General features: G+C 52.6%; 1 long non-coding RNA gene across 1 annotated transcript in view; it reads left to right on the top strand.

Moving 5' to 3' along the window:
* The first annotated feature begins 3,816 nt into the window (after nucleotides 1-3,816).
* LOC142051331 (uncharacterized) overlaps nucleotides 3,817-16,771 on the top strand; it is a 93,778-nt gene continuing 80,823 nt past the window's right edge. Inside the window, exons 1-2 of the long non-coding RNA XR_012658414.1 lie at nucleotides 3,817-4,114; nucleotides 13,642-14,201. This is a non-coding gene — a long non-coding RNA (uncharacterized LOC142051331). The remainder of the gene's footprint in view (nucleotides 4,115-13,641; nucleotides 14,202-16,771) is intronic.

Consider the following 16,771-nt stretch of genomic DNA (forward strand, 5'->3'; position numbering starts at 1 on the left):
CCTTGCCCGCGAGGCAGGCAAGGACCCTGGCTGCTGCCGCCGCGGTTTGCTGGAGGCGGGCTGGGCCCGGCCCCCTGTGGGGTTGGGGTGCGGGCCCGGCGCTGCCGGGGAAACGCGGCCTGCGAGAGCAGGAAGAAAGCGCTGCCGGGCCGGCGCTGGGCTGCCCCGCCGGGGTGCGGGGCCGGGCCCGCGCAGTTCAGTTCCCAAGGCCTCCCCGACAGTGCCCGCGTGGGCCGTGGGGGTGCAGGGCTGTGGGGTGGCTGCGCTCTCCGCGCCCCTGAGCGTTGCCCGTGGGGACTGCGGAGGGGGCCGGGACGCAGCCAGGCTCAGCTGGTTTGGTCCCTGAACGGGGAGAGCACAGCTCTTCTGTTCCTGGGCCTTGAGAGCAGGCTCCTGTGGCTGACGCCGGGGCCCTGAAACAGATCGAGTCGTGCGTTTTGAGGGCCTGAGCGAGGGGACTAAGTCGTGTGGTTTTGGGCTGAGGAGCAGAGGTCAAGTGCTGCATTTTTGGGACTTGAGAACAGGCTCAGCAGCTGGGCTTTTTGGCTCAGAACCGGTCCCAAAGTGAGCTGGTTTGGGGGCCAAAAGCAGCAGCCGGTTTGGCTGCTTGTGCAGGCTGGGGGGTGGGGGCATCGGGGGCTGCAGGGGAAAGCAGGGGTTGGGCAGGGTACGAGGACCCTCCCCGGAGGTGGGGGTCCGGTCACATCGGACCCCGAAGTTCGGGAGGCCGGCATGCACCAGAGCGAACTCGCCACCTGAGGCGGGTCTCTGGAGGAAGGGTGCTTTTTGGATCCAGCGCAGCGCACCCTCTTTGGGTCCAGCTCTTCTTTCTGCGCTGCTTAGAATAGTTATTAACCAATTAATTAATCATACAAACTAAGTCACAACAGCTCTGTCGGCTCCATCGTGGTTCGGAGCTCTGAATCGGTTTCACTTGGTGTCTAACATGTTTTTTCCCCGAGGAGAGGCTAAGTTTCAAAGTTAATTAGTTTTCTCATAAGTGTGTCAGTCAATAAAATTGAGTTACGATTGTTAAAACCACAAAGGTGACAGGAGTCTCACGGATCTGGTCTATTTCTGAAAATGTATTCATCCCATGCAAATGTCATCGGGATACAGATCATCTGCACTTCATGCTCTGACAAGACAAGATGCTGAGACAGGGATGAGCTCCAAAAGGACTGCTGAAAAGAAAAAAAACGCATTCCACAGTCATGGGGTTTTTTTGGTTGCGTTTGGGGGGGCGGGGTGGCTTTAACAAAAGAGTGCAGTGTTGGCCGGCAGCAGCCTGCAGAGCACTTTTGCTGCCTGATCTCTCCTTTTCTTCTCTTCCACTCCTCTTTCAGGGCTGTAATTGTCATTTGGATAGTTTTAGAAGAGCAGTTAAGTTGCTCGCCTGTGTCAATGTGCTGGTAATACCAGGAAGGTGAATGCTTGAACCGGTCGGGCGGGTAGGAATGAATAACTTGGCTGCAGGTAGAACTTCTGAGGGAAGACCAGCAAAACCAGGAAGCAAATAGCAAGTTCCCAAAAAATGTGCGGGTGTCAAACACATAAAAGTTTCATTGCCGAATGTTTTTGGGAATATGTTCCCAATGGCTATTTTTAGTAAACATAAATTTTCAGGAGATTCAGGGTTGTGCGTGGCAAAACATGTCCCTCTGTTTTTGTGTCCTGCCGCACAAACGGCCGGCGGCAGGGCTCTTGTTCCCTGCTCTCGCTATTGCCACAGCAGGGCTGCGATATTTAGACCTAAGAGATGGGTTTAGGAATGGAAGGAGAGAGAACGCCTGTGTTCTGTAAGGGCTATGAATGCTGACCCTTTGTCTCCGTCTGCCGCTTTTCCTGTGCGGGTGATGAAGCTGTTTTACTTTTCTCTGTTGTTCCAGGTCTAAATAGCTGCGAAGCTGTCGCCGCTGTGGGTGCGCAATTTGTGTTGCTGTGTTTCTGTGGAGTTCTAGCTACGGCTCGCTTCTAGTGTGGCCAAGCGTCAAGGTAGGGCTTTCAGTTTAAAGCTTCAGAAGCGCTGCGCGCCGAGATGGGTGTAGGTGAAACTGCTGTTGCGCCTGCAGCTGTGCTCGCAGGGATGCTGGGTGGCTCTGCATCAAACCGGCGAGGTGCGCGTGGACCTCCGTCGGGCTGCGCCCTGGGTGCGCGAGCGTGCGGTGTTTTTGCTGTTCCGGCTTGTAGGTGCGAGGGCTTAACGTTTGATTTAATGCATTTCCTTTAACGGCAGGCTGTAGTTGGGCTCTAGACGGTATTCCTACGTGGGCACAAGAGCTGTGGAATGGTTAAGCTGTTGCTGTGCCTCCAGGTGACTTGTTCAGTAACGCTGTTTTTCCAGGTGCAGATGGATGAGTCGTGCAGGGCAACGGAGGAGGGCCCAGGGGAGCGCTGTAAGAAGGTGAGTCTGTGTAGTACTGGAGGGAAGATGTGACTGATGGCTATAGGGCTCCATTATGGGTTTTACTCTTTTTTTTTTTTGTGATCTGAGGGTGCTAAGCGATGAGCCGAGCGTGATGTGGGCCCTGGAGGTGAGTCAGGCAAGGTGACCGGTGCTTGGTGGGCTGGAGTAGGTGTTCTTTTTCAGGTTATTCAGGGTTTTTTCTCCTTCTCTTCACTTTCCCATCCCAATTTGGGGCCGATTCCCTCAAACGGGGACTTCCCCCTGTGGGGCTGCTTATGCAGCCTGGGAGCTGCTGCCTGGGCACAAAAATACCTCAAACCCCTTACTCTGGGTCTGCAATGGGGGGTGAAAAAACAGAAAGAATTCTGGTGGAAAGAAAACAACTTGGGGCTTCTGGGAAAGCCAACTCCAGCTGGATTTGTGCAGCTGGAAAGGAAAAAAAGGGTGGTGGTGGGGAAGGAACAACCACCTAAAAGCACCCACCAACCATTCTCATGCACAAAACCGAAAGTGAAAATGACCATTTTTTGTAGGGTAAAAGCACAAAAAGTCCACAGAACTCAGTAGTTTGGAAAAGCAACCCCAATTATTACATTATGTAAAGAAGGCGGGGAAAAAAAGAAAACCAAAACAAAACCCTATCACAACCCTGATGCCACATGCCTACCAGCAGTTCCTGGGGCTTATTCTGCGGGGGTGGGGAACCCAACCTTGTTCCCCAGGTTTGCTGTGCTGCTTCTCCTCCCTCGGGCATGGGGGGGGGCAGTGGCATGGACAGTAGCAAGCACCAGATGTTTTTAAGCGGTCGAGAGGAAAGGACAAATGCTCGAGACGCTTTGCTGTTTGGTGCAGAGGCAATGAATGGTGCTGCTGGGGCTGCGAGGGGGAAAGGTGCAGAGGAATAGAAGCTCTGTGGATGCAGCCAAGTTACGGTTTCTGGATGGTATTAATCGAGAAGAGTAATTCAGATAATGCTGCTGCCCAGCGACCAGAATTGGGTACTGAGCCCGGGAGCCGCGCACGCGCGGTGGCGTCCCTGTGATCCCCATTGCTCTCTCCGCAGGTAACAGCCCTGCGATGCTGCGGTGCCTGCGAGGTGATGCCGCCGTGCTCGTTGCTGCTTCCTGGTAAGGAAAGGCCTCCTCCGCTCCTGCTGCAGCGTGGTGGTGTGTCGGACACGATTCCCTGTGTCGGGTGAGGCCTAGGGCTGCCGGCGAGGTGAGCGAGCGCCTTTGGTGGGTGCAGGGGTGTCTCCTTGTGTGCCTGCACTACTGGGGCTGGTGGGATGGGAAGCTTCAAACGACCCGCCGAGGCAGGCTTCTGGTATGCTAAAGGCGAGTGGGTGAGGGCAGCCCTAGGAGTTACTCGGGAGCTGATAGAAGGGAAGAGGGAAAGGAGGAGGAGGATGATGACCTTTTCCCCCTGCCCAGGGTGCAGAAGATGGCCGACTCTCCAGCTCACCAGAGCTCCCCCTCAGCCTCCCCTGGCCCCCCTTGCCCAGTGCGCCTGCTCCCAGCTCCAGCACGAGCGAGCTAGGCTACGTGCCGAGGAAGCCTCATCTCGTAAGAGCTGTAAGACACCCATGTGTTCTCTTCAGGTGGAGGACGGCCTAGAGTCTGGAGCTGCAGAAGAGGCAGGGAGGAGAGAAGGGGAAAGAAGCATGTGAACGGCTAAATTGTGCCAGCAGCGCTGAGAGCGAGAGTCGCGGTGAGTCCTGGGCCACTGGGGCCCTGCTGCCTCTCTTGTGCGTCCTGGGCCCTCCCTGTCTCTCCCCCGGCCCCCTCTCTTTCCTTACCTGCTGCAAAATATTATTTTTTCTTTTGGGCCCCCCCCGCACCTTCTTTCTCCATCTCGCTCTGAGTGGCTCCCTGCCTCCCCGTCTTTTTCAGTCCTCCCTCTCTCTGTCCTGTAGCCTGTGGCTCCTTTTTCTATCTCCGCCTCTCTCTGCCTGGCTCTGGCTCCGTTTTTTTATTCCTCCTGCTCTGTCCTGTAGCCTGTCGGTATTTTGTCTTTCTCTGGCCCTCTTGGTCTGACTCCCTGTGTTACCGAAAAACGCGGTAAAATCGGAAACGACTCCTCAACGCCAATTTAGTATTAAAGAGCAGGCATTCTTTATTCACGGCGCCGGATGCACGGGGGATCGCTCCTCCTGGCGTGCGTACCTCACGCACCTTTCCCGTACAATTTGTAGATCAAAATTTTAGGTATTCATACATATTCATTATTGTCCTGTCTACTGATCGGTACAAACTTGCTCGTTCCGTATGTAAATCGCTGCGCAGGCTCGGTTGTCCTCTTCCGTTGTTCTCTTCTGAGTAGGTGGTATTACTTGGGTTGGTGGTGGTCTGTGAGTCGGTGGTCGCGATCTCCCCCTGCGTAAAGGAATTACCTTTTTACCTTCTTGGCTAGTTTTCTCAGTCCGCTCCACGAAACCGTGTTTTGTCATCCTTTTCTGACAGAAGCACATTGTCTGTTCTGTTCGCATTAACGATCGCCTAGGGACTAAAATGCAGATCGACGGATGCGCTGATTCGTACGCTCCATGTTCCCGTAATGGAACACTGTCTCTGGTTGGTTGATTTCATGGCTTTGGTTACATTTCCCCCGTATGGAAGTTCTGAAATAATAATTTTCTCACTACTTCCATCCTAGATCAATAATATTCCACTATGTCAGTTCGGTGTTTGGTTCATCTTCTCAAAGTTTTCACTTGATGGTGGTCTCCAGGGTGTATGCAGGTCCCATTTTCTACCCAAAATTTTATTAATTTGTTGAACTACCTCTGCAAAAAAATGTGGTGCTCTATCAGAGGACATTCCCGTTGGCACTCTAAATCTCGGTATTATTTCTTTCAGCAACGTTTTAACTACTACTCTAGCTTTGTTGGTGCAGCACGAGAAAGCTTCTGGCCATCTAGAAAATTTGTCAATCGGCACTAACAAATACTGCTCTATCTATTTTGTCTGGGTAACTCAGAGAACTTAATTTGCTAATAATTTCCGGGAGAATTTTTTGTTTTGTTACTCCTAAAGGTGGTTTCCTTTGGTTCAGGGGATTATTTCTAGGACAGATTGGACACTTAGCTACTATGGGTTTAACTATTCTTGTCATGCCTACACACGCTACAGATGTTTTTAAACTCAAAACCGTAGCGTCTACACCCCAATGTGTTTGATCATGCTTTTCTTTTCAAGTTCTGTCATAACTTGTGGGGTTGTTATTATTATTACTTGTTTTTCTGGTGTTATCTACCACCTCTCTGTGTTTTGTGATGTTTCCAATTGTTCTGCTAATTGCTCATCCAATTTATTATATCTCGGTTTCAACTTTGGAATTCTGATCTGTTTTACTGGTACTAGCGCAAGGATACCTTGCTCTGCAGTCCTCTTTGCAGCTTTATCTGTCGATCGTTTGCTTATGTTTACAGCCGTCTGGCCGAATTGATGAGCTTTGCAACGCTTTACCGCCACTTCTTTTGGTTTCTGCACATCTTCCGGAAGTTGGAGAGTGTCGTCTTTATGCTGTATCGATGATTTTTGGGCTGATGGCAGTCCTTTCTCCTTCCCAATAGCTCCATGATCGTGGATCACACCAAATGCATGTTTGGAATCAGTCTAGATATTTATCCTTTGTCCTTCTGCCATTCGCAGAGCTCGCTTCAATGCTACCAATGCTGCTTTCTGTGCTGAGGTGTTTGCAGGCAGCACCCCTGACTCCGTTCCCTCGGCGGCGATAACGACAGCATATCCGGCCATTCGCTTCTCTTCTCGCCCAGAGCTTCTTCCATCTGTAAACAACTCCAGATCAGGGTTTTCCCAGAGGTTTGTGTCTCAGGTCTGGTCTGCTGGAATAGACTTGTTCAATAGTTAGCAAGCGATCGTGTTCGAAATTGTCCGTAAGGTTTTCTGTTGTTAAAAACGTAGCAGGATTCAGTATAGCAGTAGTCTTCGATTCCACATCGTCTTGTTCTAACAGAACAACGTGATATTTCAACATTCTGCTAAGGGATAGCCAACGACCCCCCTTTTGTCCTAAAACAGTCACCGCTATGTGCGGGACACATACTGTCATCTTCTGTCCCATTGTTAACTTTGGGGCTTCCCGGATCGGCAGCGCTGTTGTTGCTACTGCCCGTAAACACCTAGGCCGTCTTTTACTCACGTGGTCGAGTTGTTTGGAGAAGTAGCCCACAGGTCTCTTCCAGGTTCCCAGTCGCTGTGTCAGCACTCCAAGGGCTAAATGTTGTCTTTCGTGGACAAACAACTCAAAAGGTTTAGCGAAATCAGGTAGGCCTAATGCAGGGGCCATCATCGAGGCTCTTTTCAGTTCTTTGAATGCCGCTTGGCATTCGGGCGTCCGGGTTAAATATTTATCCTTTGATTCTTTCAATGCCTCATATAATGGTTTTACATAGAGTCTGTAGTTCAGAATCCAGAGCTGACGCCATTTCACTATTTTCAGAAAAGCTCTCAATTCCTTCGGGCCGCTAGGTTTGGGAATTTGACAAATAGTTTCTTTCTTTTCACTTTCTAATTGTCTTTGTCTTTGAGATATTTCAAATCCTAAATAAATGGCTGCTGCTTCTCCTATTTGGGTTTTGTTTCTGGAAACTCTGCATCTTCCTTGGCCCAGAAAATTTAAAAATTTCAAAACATTATTCTTTACTTTCTGCCACTATCAGAATGTGACCTGCATTCTGTAACAATATGCCTCTCCCTGGGTTCTGTTTTTTCTATACATTTCTACATTTCTAATTTTTTTCTTGCCAGCTGAGTCCCAAATATCGTAGGACTAATTTTAAATCCTTGTGTAAGTACGGTCCATGTTAGCTGTGTCTTTCATTCTGTGGTGGGGCTTTCCCATTCCAAAGCAAATAGGCTTTGACTTTTTATGCCTGGAGGTATGCAAAAGAAGGCATCCTTCAAATCTAGTACAGTAAACCATTTATGCTCCTCCTTTAAAAGAGGTCAGTAAAGTGTATGGATTAGCTACTACCGGATGTATGTCTTGGGCCACCTGATATATAGCCCTTAAATGGTGAACTAGCTAATACTCCTTGCCTCTAGATTTCTTTACTGGCGACACAGGAGTACTATATTCTGATTCACATTCCACTAAAAGCTCATATTCTGAAAAATTTTATAATTAACTTCTCTAATCCTTCTTGAGCCTCTCGCTTAATAGGGTATTGTTTTTGTCTTACCGGCTTGGCTCCAGGCTTTAAGGTTACTTTTACCGGCTCTGCCCACTTAGATCGCTCCGGAGCTCCGCTCGCTCAAACCAAAGGAGAATTACTACGTTTTCCACTTCTTCGGGAACCTGTTCCTCCCTGGAGGAATCCTGTAACATAAACGCTCTCGCCTCTGTGGCTTTAGATTCTGGTATTAGTAATTTAATCTCTCCATCTTTAAAAGTTACTTGAGCATCTAATTTACTTAATAGATCTCATCATAACAGAGGCAGTGGACATTCAGGCATATACAGAAATTGGTGAGTTGCCCATTGCTTCTCCAATTTAAACTTTAATGGCTCTGAGAGGGGCTAATTTTTCTTTGCCCTGTCGCACTAACACCACCTACGGATTTATGATTAAATTTCTCTTTACGTGTATTCAATACCAAAGAAGTGGCTCCCGTATCTACCAAAAATTCTATTTCTTCATTCCCTAGCTTCAGTGTAACCAGGTGTTCAGCTAGGGTTGATTCCCCTGGTCTCCTTCATGCCAAGCTACTTCAAGCATTTTACCCAGATCTCTGGATTCGGGTTCTTCTAGCTTCTGAAGGTTTCTTCTCCCCCCCGCCCCCCCCCCCCCCCCCACTATCTGGGGCTGATTGTCTTATGAATATAGAGACCAACTGAATTGCTTTTTCTGGTTTTTCTGCGTTCAAATGAGTATATTTTCTGGCAGTCACCTTCAGTCTTTCCATAAAGGCTGAAGGGGACTCCTTTAATTCTTGTCTCGCTTCAGAAATTTTGACCCATTTATTGCTTTTGGCATTGCATGTCTTACTCCAAATAAAATCTCTCTCTGACATCTAGTCAACATTCCCCTGGGTCCTGGCTGATTCGGGTCCCACTCGGGATTTGTAGATGGAAAATTCTTATTAATTGTTCTCTGTAAATTCCTGTTAGCATGTGCTCCCTGCACCTGCCTTCTGGCTGTATTCAATACTATTTTCTTGTCAGTTCCATCAAGTGAAGTATCCAGTATCACAAGTAGAGCAACACTTCAAGTTCTCACCACATTTTCCTCTCTCCAAAAACATTGCCGTAGAATCCTGTGGACGTATCTCACGCTGTTTCTGCCACGCTGGATGATTCCACAGTGTAAAGAGCAAATCAACATATGCCACTTCTTCCCATTTGCCTTCCCTTTTTACAAAACAACATTAATTGCAAGATGGTACGATATTGCAACGTCTCACGTTCTGGCCATTTGTGCCCACCTTCCAATTGATACGTTGGCCACCAATGATTGCAATATTCAATTAATGGTTTCCGAGTTAGTAGGTCATCACCCCCGATGTCTTTCCAGTGCTTCAAAATACATCCCAAAGGTGTTCTCTGTGGGATAGGTTTCTTACTCAGAAATGCTCCCATCTCCCAGTCAACTAGCAGTTGTGATTGTGCGCTATCGCAAATAGTAGTCAGAGGGACTCCAACCCCCGTTAGAGGTCTCACTGGAAATCCGCCACTGGGATCTGTAGCGCCCTGCTAGATATCCCTGGAGACTTCAACCCCCTGTTGAAGACCCCCCTACCCTCGGGTCCCGCTCCACAGGCTTTCGCCTAGCAGAGACTTACCAACCGAGGTACCTCTTGGCCCCAACCCTGCGTGGCTTTTGCCGCGCCTTACGGGCAGGCCCGTGGGACTCAAACCCACTATCCTATCCTATGTGGGAAGCTAACCCCATGTATTATTCTACCTAAGTTTCTTCTTAAAAGAATGCCTTATTTACTTCAGTCCAAGGGATCTTGCTCAGAATTCTCTGGCCTGGGGATCGGAAGCTCTCCCCGAGAATTCCTTGGGGCTGGCTGCAGGTCCCACGGTCCCGCGGATCCGTCGAGATTCAAAAGCAGGGTCCCATCTGGGGTGCCAAAACTGTTACCGAAAAACGCGGTAAAATCAGAAATATCTATTCAACACAAATCTAGTATCAAAGAGCAGGCATTCTTTATTCACAGCGCCAGACGCACGGGGGATCGCTCCTCCTGGCGTGCGTACCTCACGCACCTTTCCCGTACAATTTGTAGATCAAAATTTTAGGTATTCATACATAGTCATTATTGCCCTGTCTACTGATCGGTACAAACTTGCTCGTTCCGTATGTAAATCGCTGCGCAGGCTCGGTGGTGGTCCGTGAGTCGGTGGTCGCGATCTCCCCCTGCCAGAATTGCCTTTTGCCTTCTTGGCTCTTAATCTTGGCGGTCTTGGCTAGTTCTCTCAGTCCGCTCCACGAAACTGCGTTTTGTCATCCTTTTCTGACAGAAGCACGTTGTCTGTTGTTCTGTTGACGTTAACGATCGCCTAGTGACTAAAATGCAGATCGACAGACACACCGATTCGTACGCTCCATGTTCCCGTAATGGAACACCGTCTCTGGTTGGCTGATTTCATCGCTTTGGTTACACCTGTTCCTGTTGTTCAGTTTCTTCTTTTTTGGCTTTGTTTGATTCTCTCTGTGATTCCGTTTTTCTCTGCCTCGCTTTTCCCAGCTCCCCGTCCCTCACTTTGAATGCCCGTTATCCTTCAGCAGCTCACTCTCCCTTGGTTGCCATCCCCGTTTCTGAATTCCTCCTGCTTTGCCACGTAGCCCGTGACTTTTTTCTTAATCTCTGTCTGCCTCAACGCTCCCCCCGCGCTTTTTAATTCGTCTGCTCTGCTCTGTACCCTGCTACTGTTCTTGCCTTTCTGAGTTCTTCTCTGTCGAGCTCCCTTTCCCTATTTGTGAATTCCTGTTCTTCCTGCAGCCACCGCTGTTCCCTGTGACCTCCGTCTCTCTCTGTCCAGCTCCCTGTCCCTAGGTTTTAATTCCTGCCTCTGCCCGCTGTAGCCCGTCTAGATTTTTCTCTCGGCCTCTCTCTCTGTCCGGCTCCCTCTGTCTGTGTTCTAATTCCACGTTCTCTGTCACGTAGACCCGTGCTATTTGTTTGTCCTCATCTCTCTCTGTCCAGCTCCTTGCTGCTATGTTTTATTTCTTCCCTCTCTCTCTGTCTTTGTAGCCCGTTGCCGTTGTTGTGGTTTTTTTTTTTTTTTTCCCACTTGTTTCTTCGTTTGTCTCTGTCTGCCTCCCAGTGCCTGATCTTTAATTCCTCCTTCCCTGTTGGGCCGCTGTTCCTTTTTTCCATTCTACGTTGTGTTCTCTTTGGTCTCCTGTTCTTATTCATCGGTTCCCTCCTCGCCGCCCTGTGGCTTGTCCCCATTTTAGTGTTGCCTCTCCCTCCCTCTCTCTGGCTTCTTGCCCCTGTTTTTAAAATTCCTCCCTCTCTTCTCTCTTCCCTGTTGGCCGTGTGATCGTCAGCCTTTCTCCACCTCTTTCTGCCCAGCTCTCTGTGTCTATCCATTAATTCTTCCCTCTCTGCCCTGTAGCCTGTAGCTTTTGTCCTTTCTCCATCTTGCTGTCTCTGGCTTCCCCGTGAACCTGTTTTAGAATTGTTTCTCTCTTCTTTCTGTACGCATTGCGATTCCTTTTGCTCCCCATCTCCCTTTGTTTTGGGTGTTGTTTTGTTGTTGTTTTTCTGGCTCCCTGTCCCTAATTCTTAATTCTCTGCCTTCTCGTGCTCTGTACCACGTAGCCCCGTGGTTTGTTTTGTCGTGTTCCCTCCCCGGCCCCTTCCCTCTGTCGTTGGCTGTCTCGGCTCCCTGTCCCCGTGGCTTCATTCTTCCCTTTCTGCCCTGTTCTTGTCGCTTATCTTGTCTGTCTCCATCTCGCTCGGTCCAGCTTCCTGCCCCTGTTCTTCTTTCCTCCCTCGCTGTCGTGCTGCCTGCCCCAGGTTCTTTGTGCGTCTCCAGCCTGCTCCTCTTCCTTCTTTGTTGGTCTGTGTCCTGCTCTTCCCTCTTTCTGCTGCCTCTCTTCCCCTCTCTCTGCTGCTTTTATCTCCACCTCCGTCAGGCTCCCTGTCCTTCTCTGGCCGTCCTGTTCCCTGCCTCGTGCCTTCTCACTACACGCACACACGTCCCCCCCGCCCCCGTCCAGCCGGATGCCGCTCTTCTCTTCTCTCTTCCTACTGTCCCGTGCCCTGCTCCTCACCTTTGGTGGCCTCCCCCTCTGCCCAGCAGCCCGTCGCCCCAGGAGCCAGGCGACGGACGGTCCGTTCCCTGCCAAACCGGGACAAGCGCGTGCCGTGGCTTAGCCCCAGCTGGCAACTCTGCACCAGGGAGCTGCTTGCTCGCTCCACCCTCAGTGGGCTGGGGGAGAGAGCTGGAAGGGTAAGAGTGAGAAAAATCATGGGTTGAGATCAAGACTGTTTAATAGGTAAAGCAAAAGCTGTGCGTGGAAGCAAAGCAAGGAATTAATTCACTCCTCCTTTTCGGCGGGCAGGTGTTGAGCTGTTTCTGGGAAAGCAGGGCTCTGTCATGTGTAACGGTTACTTAGGGAGAGAAATGCCGTAGCCCCCAAGGACTCCCCCTTCTTCCCCCAGCTGCGTGTGCTGAGCATGATGTCAAATGGTATGGAATATCCCTTTGGTCAGTTAGCTGGGAAAGCTTTCCCAGCTGTGTCCTCTCCCAGCCTACCTGCTGGTGGGGCACTGAGAGAACCAGAAGAGGCCCTGACTGTGGAAGCAGTGCTCAGCAAGAACCAAAACATCTCTACATTATTAACGGTGTTTTGAGCATAAATCCAAAACGTATCCCTTCCTAGCTACTGTGGCGAAAATGAGCACTATCGCAGCCAACACCAGCTCCGTGCGGCTGCGGCAACGGCGGCCGAGGTGGCCTTGGGGCAGGGGGGGAGCGTTGGGGACCCTGAGCCACGAATGGCTCCTGGGACTTGTTACGTGTGCGCCTGCACAAACACCTGCCCTCTCGTTTGCCCTCAGGGCTGCGTTTGCGCTGCCTTTGCGTGGGGCAAGGGGCTGTGATGGAGCCCAGGGGAGGAGGTGGTGCACTGTGGGGGTGAGGGGAGGGGGCCCCCCCGTTGCTGCTGCGCCTCAGCTGTGGGCGGGGTCTGGATGGAGGGGCCCCAGGTGCGGGCAGTGGGGCTGACGGCCCGGTTCCTCCCTGGAAAAGGGGTGGTGCCCGGCTCCGGGGGGCCAGTGTGAGCCGAGGGCGGAGCGGAGCGGAGCTGTGGCCGAGCGTCAGCGGGCTGCGACTGTAGCGAGGGAGGAGGTGAGCGGGGGCTGGGTGGTGGAGTGCTGCGTCCCGGGTCAAGCCCCGAGGAGGGCTGCGGCGGGGCAGCGCCGGGTCGGAGCGGGCGGTGGGGAGAGCGAGGCTGTGGTGAGGGCTCGGTGGGGCTTCCGGGTGCATCGGCGGGAGGGACGGTGGCCCGCAGGGTCCGAGAGCGGGGAGGGCGGGCTGGCGGCGTGCCGGGAGCTGTGGTGGTGCGCCTGGAGGCTGGCCGTGCGGCCGTGTTGTGGCGCAGAGCATGCCGGGAGGTGTAGTCCTTGCGGCGCGCGGCTGCCGGGCGGCCGTGTTGTGGCGCAGAGCATGCCGGGAGGTGTAGTCCTGGCGCAGTGGCTGCCGGCGCTGTCACGTGGTTCGCCGGGGCGTGGCGGGAGGCGCGGTCTTTCGGCGCTCGAGCGCCGGGCGGCCGTGCCGCGTACGGTAGGCGCGGTGTATTTGGGGTTGGATTCGTGTTGATTTCTGGGGGCTTGCGGGTGCGGCCGCTCCCCGAGAAGCGGTGAGTTCCCCGGGAGCTGACAGAAGGGAAGAGGGAAAGGAGGAGGACCTTTTCCCCCTGCCCAGGGCGCAGATGATGGCCGCCTCCCCGGCTCGCCGGAGCTCCTGCTCAGCCTCCCGCTCAGCCTCCCCTTGCCCCCCCCTTGCCCCGTGCGCCTGCCCCCAGCCCCGGCACCTCCCCTGAAGCGTGCTGCGTAGCCCTTGGCCGCCCCCAGGCCCTGTCGTGAAGGCAGCGAGCCGGCCCTCAAGCGCACTGGATTCCCCCTCGGCGCAGGGGCCCTTAGCAGTAGTGCGGTGAAGGGGCGCTGTGTCCGGAAGCCCCTGCGCAAGGAGAGGCTTTGGTCAGGGTCGATCGACGGTAATGACGGTCGCTGTTTCTTCTTTCCCTCTCCCAGAGACTGTGCTGAGGACGTGGCTGTCTGTCCTTCCCCCGGGGACGCCATCGACTGCGGCCGTCTCAGGCTTGCGTGGCTTCTCTCTGCCCGGCTTTGCCATCCTCGCGGCGCCGGGGCGAAAAGGGACACACAGAGCCCTTCCCGGCTGTGGACAGGAGCTGCCTCGGCTGAAGCTGGAGACGCCAACGAAAGGTAAAGCAGAAGAAACTGAAGGCGCTCTGGCTGCCAGCTGCCTTCCTGCTGCGGGCAAGAGAGAGCCTGTCCCTGCAGGTGAGGGAGGAAGGATCCCCCTTCATAGTCCGCAGCGGGCCAGGCCACCAACGTGCACCGCAGGGTCCGTACGCGTAACCCGGAGTTGGGTACGGGCGTGTAGGGCACGAGCGAGCTAGGCTACGTGCCTAGGAAGCCTCATCTCGTAAGAGCGGTAAGACACCCACGTGTTCTCTTTAGGTGGAGGTCGGCCTAGAGTCTGGAGCTGCAGAAGAGGCAGGGAGGAGAGGAGGGGAAAGAAGCATCTGAACGGCTAAATTGTGCCAGCAGCGCTGAGAGCGAGAGTCGCGGTGAGTCCTGGGCCAGTGGGGCCCCGTTGCCTCTCTTGTGCGTCCTGGGCCCTCCCTGTCTCTCCCCTGGCCCCCTCTCTTTCCTTACCTGCTGCAAAATGATTTTTTTTTTTTTTGCGCCCCCCCCGCACCTTCTTTCTCCGTCTCGCTCTGAGTGGCTCCCTGTCTCCCCGTCTTTTTCAGTCCTCCCTCTCTCTGTCCTGTAGCCTGTGGCTACTTGTTCTTTCTCCGCCTCTCTCTGCCTGGCTCTGGCTCCGTTTTTATTTTTTTACTCCTCCTGCTCTGTCCTGTAGCCTGTCGGTATTTTGTCTTTCTCTGGCCCTCTTGGTCTGACTCCCTGCGTTACCGAAAAACGCGGTAAAATCGGAAACAACTCCTCAACGCCAATTTAGTATTAAAGAGCAGGCATTCTTCATTCACGGCGCCGGATGCACGGGGGATCGCTCCTCCTGGCGTGCGTACCTCACACACCTTTCCCGTTCAATTTGTAGATCAAAATTTTAGGTATTCATACACATTCATTATTGTCCTGTCTACTGATCGGTACAAACTTGCTCGTTCCGTATGTAAATTACTGCGCAGGCTCGGCGGTGGTCCGTGAGTCGGTGGTCGCGATCTCCCCCTGCCAGAATTGCCTTTTGCCTTCTTGGCTCTTAATCTTGGCGGTCTTGGCTAGTTCTCTCAGTCCGCTCCACGAAACCGCGTTTTGTCATCCTTTTCTGACAGAAGCACGTTGTCTGTTGTTCTGTTGACGTTAACGATCGCCTAGTGACTAAAATGCAGATCGACAGACACACCGATTCGTACGCTCCATGTTCCCGTAATGGAACACCGTCTCTGGTTGGCTGATTTCATCGCTTTGGTTACACCTGTTCCTGTTGTTCAGTTTCTTCTTTTTTGGCTTTGTTTGATTCTCTCTGTGATTCCATTTTTCTCTGCCTCGCTTTTCCCAGCTCCCCGTCCCTCGCTTTGAATGCCCGTTATCCTTCAGCAGCTCACTCTCCCTTGGTTGCCATCCCCGTTTCTGAATTCCTCCTGCTTTGCCACGTAGCCCGTGACTTTTTTCTTAATCTCTGTCTGCCTCAACGCTCCCGCCGCGCTTTTTAATTCGTCTGCTCTGCTCTGTACCCTGCTACTGTTCTTGCCTTTCTGAGTTCTTCTCTGTCGAGCTCCCTTTCCCTGTTCATGAATTCCTGTTCTTCCTGCACCCGCCGCTGTTCCCTGTGACCTCCGTCTCTCTCTGTCCAGCTCCCTGTCCCTAGGTTTTAATTCCTGCCTCTGCCCGCTGTAGCCCGTCTAGATTTTTCTCTCGGCCTCTCTCTCTGTCCGGCTCCCTCTCTCTGTGTTCTAATTCCACGTTCTCTGTCACGTAGACCCGTGCTATTTGTTTGTCCTCATCTCTCTCTGTCCAGCTCCTTGCTGCTATGTTTTATTTCTTCCCTCTCTCTCTGTCTTTGTAGCCCGTTGCCGTTGTTGTGGTTTTTTTTTTTTTTTTCCCACTTGTTTATTCGTTTGTCTCTGTCTGCCTCCCAGTGCCTGATCTTTAATTCCTCCTTCCCTGTTGGGCCGCTGTTCCTTTTTTCCATTCTACATTGTGTTCTCTTTGGTCTCCTGTTCTTATTCATCGATTCCCTCCTCGCTGCCCTGTGGCTTGTCCCCATTTATTGTTGCCTCTCTCTCCCTCTCTCTGGCTTCTTGCCCCTGTTTTTAAAATTCCTCCCTCTCTTCTCTCTTCCCTGTTGGCCGTGTGATCTTCAGCCTTTCTCCACCTCTTTCTGCCCAGCTCTCTGCGTCTATTCATTAATTCTTCCCTCTCTGCCCTGTAGCCTGTAGCTTTTGTCCTTTCTCCATCTTGCTGTCTCTGGCTTCCCCGTGACCCTCTTTTAGAATTGTTTCTCTCTTCTCTCTGTACGCATTGCGATTCCTTTTGCTCTCCATCTCCCTTTGTTTTGGTGTTTTTTTTGTTGTTTTTCTGGCTCCCTGTCCCTAATTGTTAATTCTCTGCCTTCTCATGCTCTGTACCACATAGCCCCGTGGTTTGTTTTGTGGTGTTCCCTCCCTGGCCCCTTCCCTCCGTCGCTGGCCGTCTCGGCTCCCTGTCCCCGTGGCTTCATTCTTCCCTCTCTGCCCTGTTCTTGTCGCTTATCTTGTCTGTCTCCATCTCGCTCGGTCCAGCTTCCTGCCCCTGTTCTTCTTTCCTCCCTCGCTGTCGTGCTGCCTGCCCCAGGTTCTTTGTGCGTCTCCAGCCTGCTCCTCATCCTTCTTTGTTGGTCTGTGTCCTGCTCTTCCCTTCTCTCTGCTGCTTTTATCTCCACCTCCGTCAGGCTCCCTGTCCTCCTCTGGCCGTCCTGTTCCCTGCCTCGTGCCTTCTCACTACACGCACATACGCCCCCCCGCCCCCACCCCCCCGCCCCCGTCCAGCCTGATGCTGCTCTTCTCTTCTCTCCTCCTACTGTCCTGTGCCCTGCTCCTCACCTTTGGTGGCCTCCCCCTCTGCCCAGCAGCCCGTCGCTCCAGGAGCCAGGCGACGGACGGTCCGTTCCCTGCCAAACCGGGACAAGCGCGTGCCG

This window comes from Phalacrocorax aristotelis, unplaced genomic scaffold, assembly GCF_949628215.1.
Source record: "Phalacrocorax aristotelis unplaced genomic scaffold, bGulAri2.1 scaffold_89, whole genome shotgun sequence".
In the NCBI taxonomy this organism is placed as follows: domain Eukaryota; kingdom Metazoa; phylum Chordata; class Aves; order Suliformes; family Phalacrocoracidae; genus Phalacrocorax; species Phalacrocorax aristotelis.